The sequence below is a fragment of the Elephas maximus genome, chromosome 10, assembly GCF_024166365.1.
Source record: "Elephas maximus indicus isolate mEleMax1 chromosome 10, mEleMax1 primary haplotype, whole genome shotgun sequence".
Taxonomy (NCBI): Eukaryota; Metazoa; Chordata; class Mammalia; order Proboscidea; family Elephantidae; genus Elephas; species Elephas maximus.
Genome location: NC_064828.1, coordinates 77,959,971 through 77,975,186, shown reverse-complemented (window position 1 = coordinate 77,975,186; position 15,216 = coordinate 77,959,971). Strand labels below are relative to the sequence as shown.

The 15,216-nt window shown below is 37.6% G+C and overlaps 1 protein-coding gene across 8 annotated transcripts in view; it reads right to left on the bottom strand.

Moving 5' to 3' along the window:
• Positions 1-15,216, bottom strand: part of FUT8 (fucosyltransferase 8) — a 367,182-nt gene that overhangs the window by 72,461 nt on the left and 279,505 nt on the right. The window lies entirely within an intron of this gene.

Here is a 15,216-nt window from a genome sequence, read left to right as displayed (position 1 = left end):
GACTACATCATCCTGAGACCAGAAGAACTAGATGGTGCCAGGCTACAACCAATGACTGCCCTGACAGGGAACACAACAGAGAACCCCTGAGGGAGCAGGAGAGCAGTGGGATGGAGACCCCAAATTCTCATAAAAAGACTAGAATTAATGGTCTGACTGAGATTAGGAGGACCCTGATGGTCATGGCCCCCAGACCTTCTGTTGGCCCAGGACAGGAGCCATTCCCGAAGCCAACTCTTCAGACAGAGATTGGACTGGACAATGGGTTGAAGAGGGATGCTGGTGAGGAGTGAGCTTCTTGGATCAGGTGGACACTTGAGACTATGTTGGCATTTCCTGCCTGGAGGGGAGATGAGAGGGTAGAGGGGGTTAGAAGCTGGCGAAATGGACACAAAAAGAGAGAGTGGAGGGATACAGCGGGCTGTCTCATTAGGAGGAGAGTAATTGGGAGTATGTAGCAAGGTGTATATGGGTTGTTGTGTGAGAGACTGACTTAATTTGTAAACTTTCACTTAAAGCACAATACAAATTACTAAAAAGAAAAAAAATCATCTCACTCAGCTCACAGAGTAAATGCTTTGAGATCTGAACAGGGATCAGGAGAGGAAGGTTTGTTTTATTGTATCTATTATGCTCTGGCCAAGTGCTTGTCAATGTGTAAATAATGCAGAAGACCTGGACCCTGCTCCTTTCTGGGGTCCTATTTAAGATAAGATTAACAGCTGAAAATGTAAACATAGAATGGTGCTTCATAAAGTCTTCCACCAAAATGCTCCCAACAGCAGAAGAGGGCAAATTCATATACTATTGAGGGTATAAAGCCTAGCCTAACTTAGTGGGCTAAAATTTGATGTTTTACCAAAATTTTCATTTTACACCATTACATATCCTCTTTGTTTTATTATTTGAAATTGGTTTAATTTACTTACCATCAAATAAGGAGCCCTGGTAGTGCAACAGTGAAGCACTAGGCAGCTAACCAGAAGGTTGGTGGTTCGAACTCACCTAGCAGCTCTGCAGGAAAACAGACCTGGTGATTTGCTCCTGTAAAGATTACAGTCTAGAAAACTCTACTGGGCAGCTCTAATCTGTGACATGGGGTCGCTATGAGTTGGAACTGACTCGATGGCATCTAGCAACAACTATCAAATAAGATTGATAGCCCAGGAAAATTTACTATGTTTATCCTGGCTACTTGTAAACTTCTCACTCACTTTCCCCAGGTTTACTCATAACTCAATTTAAGAAGTATTTGTAGGGTAAATGTGGAAATAAACAAGTATGATTGTGTTTAAGAATGTGAGCTCACTATGGGCAAGGCTGTACTCTAGCAAAGCTTCGAGTCCCTATTCCCGTATATCCTAACTGTACACGAGCTACATCTCCTAAGTAGGAAGCTGAAGATAAAGAAGCTGTCACAGGAAAAAGTAGTTTGAGGTCTTCTGAGACACACATATATTCTAAGTTATTATTTTTATTCCTGAAACAAAAAATATTTCTTTCTTTTATGGACCATTAATATAAAACAAGTTTTACAGAGGTTGACTCAAAAGTCCTTATGTAGCTACAACGATGCATAGTTAGGACAGTAATTCTCGAAGGAATGGGATGCAGGGCAGAAGGACCTATTAGAATCTTTGAGTGAAGAAAGCCAGGTTTTCAACTATAGATAGCATCAACTCACTCTCTAAATCGCCCCCAACAGTGTAGATCCTTCTCTCCAACACAACTAGTTTTAAAACCACTAACTACACAGAGTCACTGTTATAGGTGAGAGTCTACTTTCTATCCCAGGTGTGTTGGGATACAAAAAAATACTGAGAACTGCTGGTTGGGCTTAAGACAACTTGCAGAGCGTTCTTGACTGGTTCAGAATTCTATTATGATTAAAAAGGATGGGTTTATTAAACATGGAGATATTCTAGTGTCCAGAAGTTATTCTCTCCTCTCTGGAACTCTTTCAATTTATCCATTTAATTTTATAATTTTAAAAAAGAGGGGGCGGGGCCAAGATGGCGGACTAGGTAGACGCTACCCCAGATCCCTCTTGCAACAAAGACTCGGAAAAACAAGTGAATGGATCACATACATAACAATCTATGAACTCTGAACAACAAACACAGATTTAGAGACGGAAAACGAACAAATACGGGGAAGCAGCGACTGTTTTCGGAGCCTGCAGCCAGCGTCCCAGTCACTGGAATTTCTGGAAAAACAAGTTTCCCAGTGATGGCTCAGAGACAGCAGTCCATATGAAACCACATAAAGAAGCAGACCATGACAGCTTCTACAACCCCCCAAACAAAAGAATCAAAATCTTTCCCAAATGAAGATACAATCCTGGAATTATCAGATACAGAATATAAAAAACTAATTTACAGAATGCTTCAAGACATCAGAAACGAAATAAGGCAAACTGCAGAAAAAGCCAAGGAACACACTGATAAAACTGTTGAACAACTCAAAAAGATTATTCAAGAACATAGTGGAAAAATTAATAAGTTGCAAGAATCCATAGAGAGACAGCAAGTAGAAATCCAAAAGATTAACAATAAAATTACAGAATTAGACAACACAATAGGAAGTCAGAGGAACAGACTTGAGCAATTAGAATGCAGACTGGGAAATCTGGAAGACCAGGGAATTAACACCAACATAGCTTAAAAAAAAAACAGATAAAAGAATTTAAAAAAATGAAGAAACCCTAAGAATCATGTGGGACTCTATCAGGAAGGATAACTTGCGTGTGACTGGAGTCCCAGAACAGGAAGGGAGGACAGAAAACACAGAGAAAATAGTTGAAGAACTCCTGACAGAAAACTTCCCTGACATCATCAAAGACGAAAGGATATCTATCCAAGATGCTCATCGAACCCCATTTAAGATTGATCCAAAAAGAAAAACACCAAGACATATTATCATCAAACTTGCCAAAACCAAAGATAAAGAGAAAATTTTAAAAGCAGCCAGGGAGAAAAGAAAGGTCTCCTTCAAGGGAGAATCAATAAGAATAAGTTCAGACTACTCAGCAGAAACCATGCAGGCAAGAAGGGAATGGGACGACATATACAGAGCACTGAAGGAGAAAAACTGCCAAACAAGGATCATATATCCAGCAAAACTCTCTCTGAAATATGAAGGCGAAATTAAGATATTCACAGATAAACACAAGTTTAGAGAATTTGCAAAAGCCAAACCAAAGCTACAAGAAATACTAAAGGATACTGTTTGGTCAGAAAACAAATAATATCAGATACCAGCACAACACGAGGTCACAAAACAGAACATCCTGATATCAACTCAAATAGGGAAATCACAAAAACAAATTAAGATTAATTAAAAAAAAATGCTCATAACAGGGAATCACTGAAGTCAAAATGTAAAAGATCACAATAATCAAAAAGAGGGACTAAATACAGGTGGCATAGAACTGCCACATGGAGAGTGATAAAAGGCGATACAGAACATTACAAGTTAGGTTTCTACTTAGAAAAATAGGGGTAAATATTAAGGTAACCACAAAGAGGTATAAGAACTCCATAACTCAAGATAAAAGCCAAGAAAAACATAACGACTCAACAAACATAAAGTCAAACACTACGAAAATGAGGATCTCAGAATTTACTAAGAAAAATGTCTTAGCACAAAAAAGTATGTGGAAAAACGAAATTGTCAACAACACACATAAAAAGGCATCAAAATGACAACACTAAACACTTATTTATCTATAATTACGCTGAATGTAAATGGACTAAATGCACCAATAAAGAGACAGAGAGTCTTGGACTGGATAAAGAAACACGATCCGTCTATATGCTGCCTACAAGAGACACACCTTAGACTTAGAGACACAAACAAACTAAAACTCAAAGGATGGAAAAAAATATATCAAGCAAACAACAAGCAAAAAAGGAGCAGCAATATTAATTTCTGACAAAATAGACTTTAGACTTAAATCCACCACAAAGGATAAAGAAGGACACTACATAATGATAAAAGGGACAATTCATCAGGAAGACATAACCATATTAAATATTTATGCACCCAGTGACAGGGCTACAAGATACATAAATCAAATTTTAACAGAACTAAAAAGTGAGATAGACACCTCCACAATTATAGTAGGAGACTTCAACACACCACTTTCGGAGAAGGACAGGACATCCAGTAAGAAGCTCAATAGAGACACGGAAGACCTAATTACAACAATCAACCAACTTGACCTCATTGACTTATACAGAACTCTCCACCCAACTGCTGCAAAGTATACTTTTTTTTCTAGTGCACATGGAACATTCTCTAGAATAGACCACATATTAGGTCATAAAACAAACCTTTGCAGAATCCAAAACATCGAAATATTACAAAGCATCTTCTCAGACCACAAGGCAATAAAACTAGAAATCAATAACAGAAAAACTAGGGAAAAGAAATCAAATACTTGGAAACTGAACAATACCCTGCTGAAAGAGGACTGGGTTATAGAAGACATCAAGGAGGGAATAAGGAAATTCATAGAACGCAACGAGAATGAAAATACTTCCTATCAAAACCTCTGGGACACAGCAAAAGCAGTGCTCAGAGGACAATTTATATCGATAAATGCACACATACAAAAAGAAGAAAGAGCCAAAATCAGAGAACTCTCCCTACAACTTGAACAAATAGAGTGAGCAACAAAAGAATCCATCAGACACCAGAAGAAAACAAATAATAAAAATTAGAGCTGAACTAAATGAATTAAAAAAAAAAAAACAGAAAAACAATTGAAAGAATTAACAAAGCCAAAAGCTGGTTCTTTGAAAAAATTAACAAAATTGATAAACCATTGGCTAGACTGACTAAAGAAATACAGGAAAGGAAACAAATAACCCGAATAAGAAACGAGAAGGACCACATCACAACAGACCCAACTGAAATTAAAAGAATCATATCAGATTATTACGAAAAATTCTACTCTAACAAATTTGCAAACCTAGAAGAAATGGATGAATTCCTGGAAAAACACTACCTACCTAAATTAACACATTCAGAAGTAGAACAACTAAATAGACCCATAACAAAAAAAGAGATTGAAACGGTAATAAAAAAACTCCCAACAAAAAAAAGCCCTGGCCCGGATGGCTTCACTGCAGAGTTCTACCAAACTTTCAGAGAAGAGTTAACACCACTACTACTAAAGGTATTTCAAAGCATAGAAAATGACGGAATACTACCCAACTCATTCTATGAAGCCACCATCTCCCTGATACCAAAACCAGGTAAAGACATTACAAAAAAAGAAAATTACAGACCTATATCCCTCATGAACATAGATGCAAAAATCCTCAACGAAATTCTAGCCAATAGAATTCAACAACATATCAAAAAAATAATTCACCACGATCAAGTGGGATTTATACCAGGTATGCAATTTTTTTTTTTTATGCAAGCTTGGTTTAATATCAGAAAAACCATTAATGTAATCCACCACATAAATAAAACAAAAGACAAAAACCACATGATCTTATCAATTGATGCAGAAAAGGCATTTGACAAAATCCAACACCATTTTATGATAAAAACTCTCACCAAAATAGGAATTAAAGGAAAATTCCTCAACATAATAAAGGGCATCTATGCAAAGCCAACAGCCAACATCATTCTAAATGGAGAGAACCTGAAAGCATTTCCCTTGAGAACGGGAACCAGACAAGGATGCCCTTTATCACCGCTCTTATTCAACATCGTGCTAGAAGTCCTAGCCAGAGCAATTAGGCTAGACAAAAAAATAAAGGGCATCCGGATTGGCAAGGAGGAAGTAAAATTATCTCTCTTCGCAGATGACATGATCTTATACACAGAAAACCCTAAGGAATCCTCCAGAAAACTACTGAAACTAATAGAAGAGTTTGGCAGAGTCTCAGGTTATAAGATAAACATACAAAAATCACTTGGATTCCTCTACATCAACAAAAAGAACATCGAAGAGGAAATAACCAAATCAATACCATTCACAGTAGCCCCCAAGAAGATAAAATACTTGGGAATAAATCTTACCAAGGATGTAAAAGACCTATACAAAGAAAACTACAAAGCTCTACTACAAGAAATTCAAAAGGACATACTTAAGTGGAAAAACATACCTTGCTCGTGGATAGGAAGACTTAACATAGTAAAAATGTCTACTCTAGCAAAAGCCATCTATACATACAATGCACTTCCGATCCAAATTCCAATGTCATTTTTTAAGGTGATAGAGAAACAAATCACCAACTTCATATGGAAGGGAAAGAAGCCTCGGATAAGCAAAGCATTACTGAAAAAGAAGAAGAAAGTGGGAGGCCTCACTCTACCTGATTTCAGAACCTATTATACAGCCACAGTAGTCAAAACAGCCTGGTATTGGTACAACAACAGGCACATAGACCAGTGGAACAGAATTGAGAATCCAGATGTAAATCCAACCACATATGAGCACCTGATATTTGACAAAGGCCCAGTGTCAGTCAATTGGGGAAAAGATAGTCTTTTTAACAAATGGTGCTGGCATAATTGGATATCCATTTGCAAAAAAATGAAACAGGACCCATACCTCACACCAAGCACAAAAACTAACTCCAAGTGGATCAAAGACCTAAACATAAAGACTAAAACGATAAAGATCATGGAAGAAAAAATAGGGACAACCCTAGGAGCCCTAATACAAGGCATTACCAGAATAGAAGACATTACCAAAAATGACGAACAGAAACCAGATAAGTGGGAGCTCCTAAAAATCAAACACCTATGCTCATCTAAAGACTTCACCAAAAGAGTAAAAAGACCACCTACAGACTGGGAAAGAATTTTCAGCTATGACATCTCCGACCAGCGCCTGATCTCTAAAATCTATATGATTCTGTCAAAACTCAACCACAAAAAGACAAACAACCCAATCAAGAAGTGGGCGAAGGAAATGAACACACACTTCACTAAAGAAGATATTCAGGCAGCTAACAGATACATGAGAAAATGTTCTCGATCATTAGCCATTAAAAAAAAAAAAAATTAGAGAAATGCAAATTAAAACTACGATGAGATTCCATCTCACTCCAACAAGGCTGGCATTAATCCAAAAAACACAAAATAATAAATGTTGGCGAGGCTGCGGAGAGATTGGAACTCTTATACACTGCTGGTGGGAATGTAAAATGGTACAACCACTTTGGAAATCTATCTGGCGTTATCTTAAACAGTTAGAAATAGAACTACCATACAACCCAGAAATCACACTCCTCGGAAAATACCCTACAGAAACAAGAGCCTTCGCACAAACAGATATTTGCACACCCATGTTTATTGCAGCACTGTTTACAATAGCAAAAAGCTGGAAGCAACCAAGGTGTCCATCCACGGATAAATGGGTAAATAAATTGTGGTATATTCACACAATGGAATACTACGAATCAATAAAGAACAGTGATGAATCTGTGAAACATTTCATAACATGGAGGAACCTGGAAGGCATTATGCTGAGCGAAATTAGTCAGAGGCAAAAGGACAAATATTGTATAAGACCACTATTATAAGATCTTGAGAAATAGTAAAAACTGAGAAGGACACATACTTTTGTGGTTACGAAGGGGGGAGGGAGGGAAGGAGGGAGAGGGTTTTTTACTGATTAATTAGTAGATAAGAACTGCTTTAGGTGAAGGGAAGGACAACACTCAATACATGGAAGGTCAGCCCAATTGGACTGGACCAAAAGCAAAGAAGTTTCCAGGATAAAATGAATGCTTCAAAGGTCAGCGGAGTAAGGGCGGGGGTTTGGGAACCATGCTCTAAGGGGACTTCTAAGTCAGTTGGCAAAATAATTCTGTTATGAAAACATTCTGCATCCCACTTTGAAATGTGGCGTCTGGGGTCTTAAATGCTAACAAGCGGCCATCTAAGACGCATCAATTGGTCTCAACCCGCCTGGAGCAAAGGAGAATGAAGAACACCAAGGTCACACGACAACTAAGAGCCCAAGAGACAGAAAGGGCCACATGAACCAGAGACCTACATTATCCTGAGACCAGAAGAACTAGTTGGTGACCGGCCACAACTGATGACTGCCCTGACAGGGAGCACAATAGAGAACCCCTGGGGGAGCAGGAGATCAGTGGGATGCAGAACCCAAAATTCTCATAAAAAGACCACACTTAATGGTCTGACTGTGACTAGAGGAATCCCGGCGGGCATGGTCCCCAAACCTTCTGTTGGCACAGGACAGGAACCATTCCCGAACACAACTCATCAGACATGAAAGGGACTGGACAGTGGGTGGGAGAGAGATGCTGATGAAGAGTGAGCTAATTATATCAGGTGGACACTTGAGACTGTGTTGGCATCTCCTGTCTGGAGGGGGGATGGGAGGATAGAGAGAGTTGGAAGCTGGCAAAATTGTCACGAAAGGAGAGATTGGAAGGGCTGACTCATTGGGGGAGAGCAAGTGGGAGTAAGGAGTAAGATGTATATAAACTTATATGTGACAGACTGACTTGATTTGTAAACGTTCACTTGAAGCTCAATAGAAGTTAATAAAAAAAAAAGGAAAAAAATGTACAGAATAAAGGCCTGAATTTCATTTTAGGGTAAAAGGATACCTGTCCGATTGTTGCAGCTTTTAATCTAGCATTATTGTATATTATTAGACATGATATTAAGTTTGTGTTTTAAAATTTTAAAATAAACTGTATGTGAAAATCATCTTAATACCTGTTTATGGCTCTTAATAGTTTCTCCTTTGTGATTACAGCCCTATAAAGGTGGATACGGAGGTAAGTACTGCTTATCATGAGCCTTTTTTAGACCTAAACTGAGGTTTGGAAGTTAAAATTAATTTCCAAAGTTCAGAAGCTAAATTAGGCACAGCCAAACTCACAGTCCAATAATCTTTCCCCTTCCTCTCATTACCTAGACAGAGAAATCAAGATGTTTTGTAGCATAAGGGATCTAAAGATAGTATATATATTTATTTACAGTTTCTATTAATTTAATTATCCAAAGCTGAATATATTACTCTAAAAATACGACAGAGAAGCACATCTATAGCTATCCTAATAGGTATATTATTATACTTATGGATTTTCAACCACATTATTACTATTTATCAGTCTACCTTAGGTTAGTCATAATTAAAAATAGAAACTGGCTAGAGTATTTAGATGATTCCAGTAGATATCTTAGTTTTGTAAATGCTAAAAATATTAGTTTTACAGGAAAAATTTAAAGTATAATTTAATTTGTACTCTACTTGCTAAAGACTTTCCCTCAGATGTGAGTGAGATACTTGCTTAAAGAGTTTAATGGTCCCTAGACAACACCAAGAGCAATCTGACTTCTTATAACTCTGCCCACTCTGATATAAAAACAAAACAAAAAAAGCTTTGACTCTTGAATTAAAATCAGTTTTAAGAAGGAACAAAACCACAAAGCCATCTAAACAAAAACTGTGCCATGTATTTTCAAAACAAAACATTAGCTAGTCTCTCAATACTCATATTTTATGATGAACTAATTCTAGTTCTGCCAATGACTCTAAGCTTCCTTGCTCTCATTTCAAGTGTTGTGCTAACTAACATAAAATTCTTCTACCACGTCTTTACCTGCTGGCTCCTACTCACACTTTCGGTCACAGCTTAAAAACTACTTCCTTCAAAAGAATTCCAGAATTGTCCTCGATATGTGCTTCAGAGTATCCTCAACTTACACATATCACAGCACTGTCATACTTTTTCTTCTAAATTTTATTTTGCTGTTATTGAGAATATACACAGCCAAATACACCAATTCAACAGTTTCTACATGTATAGTTCAGTAACATTGATTACATTCTTTGAGTTGTGCAACCATTCTCACCCTCCTTTTCTGACTTGTTCCTCCTTCATTAACATAAACTTACTGCCCCCTAAGGTTTCTATCTAATCTTTCAAGTTGCTATTGTCAGTTTGATCCCATATAGACAGTTCTTAAAATAGCATAATGCTCAAGGCAGACCTTTTTTACTAATTAAGCTAAACTATTATTCCATTTTAAGATGACTTCAAGGGATATTTTTGGTTTAAGGTTTAAAGATTATCTCAGCAATAGCTTCAGGGGTTCATCCACCTTCCATGGCTCCAGAAAGTCTAGAGTTCATGGGAATTTGAAATTATATTTTACATTTCCTCCCTTTTGATCAGGGTTTGTCTACGGAACCTTTCATTAAAATGTTCAGTAATGGTAGCTGGGCATCATCCAGTTCTTCTGGCCTCATGGTCACAATGTATTTTAATTGCTCATTTAGTTGTCTGCCTTTCCCCCTAGAATGCCCTGGCCAGGGCAGGGACTGCATTTGTCTTCATGTAGTCCAGCATGGGTGCTTGGAGCACAGGAAGTGCTTTTATTGAGATATTTTTATTTTTAAGGCTGCCCCAATATAAGGATGCCAAAACTCTTTAACTGAAACCTTTTTAAAGTGAGGTATGGAGAGAAACTAACCATCCAGTTTAGACAGGTAAGTATAGCAAATGGCCATTTTCCAAGCATGGACTTAACAGGAACCTCTAGTACATCAATTTCATCATATTTATAAATGCTATTTTTTATTTTTATAAGTGTTTTCCAGAACACTTAATTGTGCTCATGAGGAACTTGCACATAGACCAAGAGGCAGTCGTTCAAACAGAACAAGGGGATATTGTGAGGTTTAGAATCAAGAAAGGTGTGCGTCAGGGTCGTATCCTTCCATCATACTTACTCAATCTGTATGCTGAGCAAATAATCCAAGAAGCTGGACTATATGAAGAATGGAGCATTAAGATTGGAGGAAGACTCATCAACAACCTGTGTTATGCAGATGATAAAATCTTGCTTGCTTAAAGTAACAAGGACTTGAAGTACTTACTGATAACGATCAAAGACCACAGCCTTCAGTATGGATTATACCTCAACATAAAGAAAACAAAAATCTTCACAACTGCACCAACAAGCAACATCATGATAAATGGAGAAAATATTGAAGTTGTAAAGAATTTCATCTTCCAGGAACCACAATCAATGCCCATGGAAGCAGCAGTCGAGAAAACAAATGATGCACTGCATTGGGCAAATCTGCTGCCAAAGATCTGTTTAAAGTGTTAAAAAGCAAAGATGTCACTTTAAGGACTAAGGTACGCCTGATTCAAGCCATGGTGTTTTCACCTCACATGCATGTGAAAGTTGGACAATGAATAAGGAGGAGTGAAGAAGAACTGATGCCTCTGAATTATGGTGTTGGCAGAGAATACTGACTATAACATGGACTGCCAGAAGAATGAACAAACGTCTTGGAAGAAGTACAGCCAGTATGCTCCTTAGAAACAAAGATGGCAAGACTTCGTCTCATGTACTCTGGACATGTTATCAAGAGGGACCAATCCCTGGAGAAGGACATCATGCGGTGTCATGGATTGAATTATGTCCCCCCAAAAATGTGTGTAACAACTTGGTTAGGCCATGATTCCCAGTATTGTATGGCTGTCCTCCATTTTGTGACTGTAATTTTACGTTAAAAGGATTAGGCTGGGATTGTACCACCACCTTCACTCAGGTCACCTCCCTGATCCAAGTTAAAGGGAGTTTCCCTGGGGTGTGGCCTGCACCACCTTTTATCTCTCAAAAGATAAGAGGAAAGGGAAGCAAGCAGAGAGTTGGGGACCTCGTACAATCAAGAAAGCAGCACCAGGAGCAGACCGCATCCTTTGGACCTGGGGTCCCTGTGCCTGAGAAGCTCCTCGACCAGGGGGAGGATTGAGTACAAAGACCTTCCAGCACAGCAGACAGAGAGGAACAGACATGACATGTGCAGGTGATGGAAAAGATTTTTATTATTTTTAATTGGAAGCATAACCTTTAATATTTTGCTTCTCTTAACCAAAGTACTGATTACAAAGGATATAGTTTCATACAGAAACTTCAAACGATGTTGGAGAAAAACAGAACTCAATCTACAACAAGGGATGATGTCCCTAGAGAAATGATCAGATGTGCATACCAATTTCTGTACTCGTGACAGATTTGAATAGGAATCACTAAATTCCACCTGCAGGCACATCATATCAAGTGTGTATGAACAATAACAGTTGCATGTCAGTGGTGCCAAGGGAAATATCCCAAGATTCTTTGTACATGTCAGAATAGTAACAGAAGGAGTTGATTCATGGCTAACTAAAAGATTAATGTGAAAGAGATTATTAGAACTCATTCTGATTCCTCTAAATCTGGAAACATGTTAATTATCTCTCTAAAATGTACATATAATGTATAGCGTATGGATGGCAACCATACTTTTCAAAAAGACAAAAATACTCTATGCTCAAAAATAAATCTTATTTTTTCTTGGATACAAGATTAGTACCTAAATTATTTTAGTTGTGATGAGTTCTGCAAGGATATTGAGAATAATCACTAACCTAATTAATTAAAAGCATCCAACAGGCACAGTTCAATTTATCAGCATAAGGAAAAATATATGATTTTATACAATATCTCCAGTGATAAAGGAAAGATCTATTTAATTAAAATGGCAATTCTGTGCCACCATGATAAAATGACTTCTTTAATTAGGCAATGACTAAGAAGAAAACACAATTGATAACTCCTCAACACTGGAAGTATTGAAGGGACCTTCAATATGGAAGGTTTGAGGAACAAGTTACAGGGTAGGGGGAGCTAGAGATGCAGAACTATTAAAAATAATTATTTTATTATTTAGTTCCTAGAAAATTCACAACAGCTTGTATGCCTCTAACCATTATTCTACTAGGAAGGTGTATGGGTATGAGTTTACCAAGAAGGACTCAGACCGGGAGTAGGTAAGTGAATGTGCTAAGCAGAGTGCTGTCATTTATAGGCTGTATGACCCTAGATACGTCACAGCCTCTACCAGGCCTCAGATGCCACATAAGTAAAGGCTGGATGATTTCTAGATCCTGTTCAGTTGTAATATTAAGAAATTCTGAATGTTTGAAATTCAGTCCACTTTTAAACTTCATATTCTATAAGATGTATAAGAAAGGGTTTAAAATCAAACTAGATAACTAGTTGTAGCATATAAACAAAACAAAACAAAACAAAACCCAAATCCATTGCTGTCGAGTCAATTCTGACTCATAGTGACCCTACAGAGAGGGTCAAACTATATATAAAATTTGATAAATCTAGTGAGGCCAACTTTTCACTTTCCTATTAACTGACTACCACTCAAAAAGCTGCCTCTTCCTAGAAAGAGTAAAACACAGGAACCTTCTCTGGCTATATAATTCCATAATCAAAGAAGCTTAAAACTGAACTAAGTCCATGAAATGAAAAAATTAGCCACAGGGAACCTGGCAGAGTTGCTTTTCCTGACTGACAAATTTAGCATCTTCTTAACTCTGATATCTAATCTGTTTAGTAAAAACCCAGTTGCCATCAAGCTGATTCCGACCCAAAGAACTGCTCCCATAGAGTTTCCAAGGCTTTGATCTTTACAAAAGCAGGCTAACACATCATTCTCCCGTGGAGTGGCTGGTGGGTTCAAACCACAGAACTTTCGGTGTGCAGCTGAGCATTTAACCACTGCACCACCAGGGCTCCTGTTAATACCACCTATAAGCTGCTGAGCAGATCAGTGGAAGATGCAACCACAAAACTAAAGCTCAGCTCAGTTCTAGATTCAGAGGTTCATTTTAAAACTTGAAGCGCGTTACAAAAAAAATGTTGATAAAGAGAACAGCCTTCTAAATCGTCCTAGGGAGGACAAAAATCACATTACATGATAATACTTTTCATCTGTATATTCCCTTTATAGAGCAACTCAAAGCACTTTACAGAAACTACCCAATTAAGTTTCATGACACTTCTGTGAAGAGACAGGTATTATCTAATTTTTTTTAAGGAGGCAAAAAGAAACAAAGGAACTAAATTTACTCACTTTGCCAGTGACATAGCTTCCTAGTCCAAATCTAATGTTTTAACTTGTGAGAAAAGGGACCCAACCACACAAGAAATTATATTAACTGAAATGTCTCAGTTTTTTGAAAGAATGTTTGACTTTCCACAAGATGTGAGTGCAGAGACAGTACACTGTCCTTAGATATTCCTTAAATGAGTATCTGGCACACTGCAGGCACCATTATATACTTGCTGAATGACTAAAAGCTATTCATCACAGCTAATAATTACATCAACTCAAGGAAGAAAGACCTGACAATCTGCTTCCGTAAAGATTACAACTAAGAAAATCCTATGGGGCAGTTCTACTCAGTCACGTGGGGTAGCTATGAATTGTAATCAACAACAACAAGCAATTACTGTAAGCTGTGCTAAGTGTATTAAAAAAAAAAAGTGTATTACATACATTATTTAATCCTACCAATAATTCAATGAGGTAAGTAAATTATTACTCATTTTATTGATGAGGAAACTGAGGCTTGGATTAAGTAATTTGCTCAAGATTACAAAGTGAGAAAGCCAAGATTTTAACACAGGTAGTCCAACTTTAAATCTTTTTTAAAGGTCATCAGTGTAGAAAGCGTAATAAACTAGCAGTAAGAAACTTTATATTCTAGTCCCTATTCCACCACTTCCTTAGAGCGAATGAAAATTTCTTACTGATCTTTAAGTCTCTTTAGAATTCCTAGCATAGTACTTTACTTACATTGTTGTTATTGTTAATTGCCATGGAGTCTAGTCCAACTCATTTTGACCCCATATACTACACAGTAGAACTGTTCTATACGGTCTTCTTGGCCTTTTCTTGTGCAGTACCGCTGGGTGGGTTCGAACCACCAACCTTCAGGTTAGTACTCAATTGCAAATTATTTGCTCCACCTAGAGACCTTCCTTACATTAAGGAAAAAAAAAAAAAAAAACCTGCCTTCAAGTTGATTCTAACTCATAGCTATCTTACAGGACAGAGTAGAACTGCCCACAGAGTTTCCAAGGCCATAATCTTTACAGAAGGAGACTGTCACATCTTTCTCCCAAGGAGGAGCTGGTGGGTTCAAACTGGCAACCTTTTGGTTAGCAGCTGAGCATTTAACCACTGCACCACCAAGGCTCCTTTTACTCACATTAGTCCTTATCAAATCCTTGCTGAATTAAATTAAAAGCACATAAACAAATTAGGATTCATTATCCTCATTTGTAAAATGAAGATAATGTTAGCTGCATAGTCTACCTCAGTGGTTGTTAAAGAATGGTCCCAGG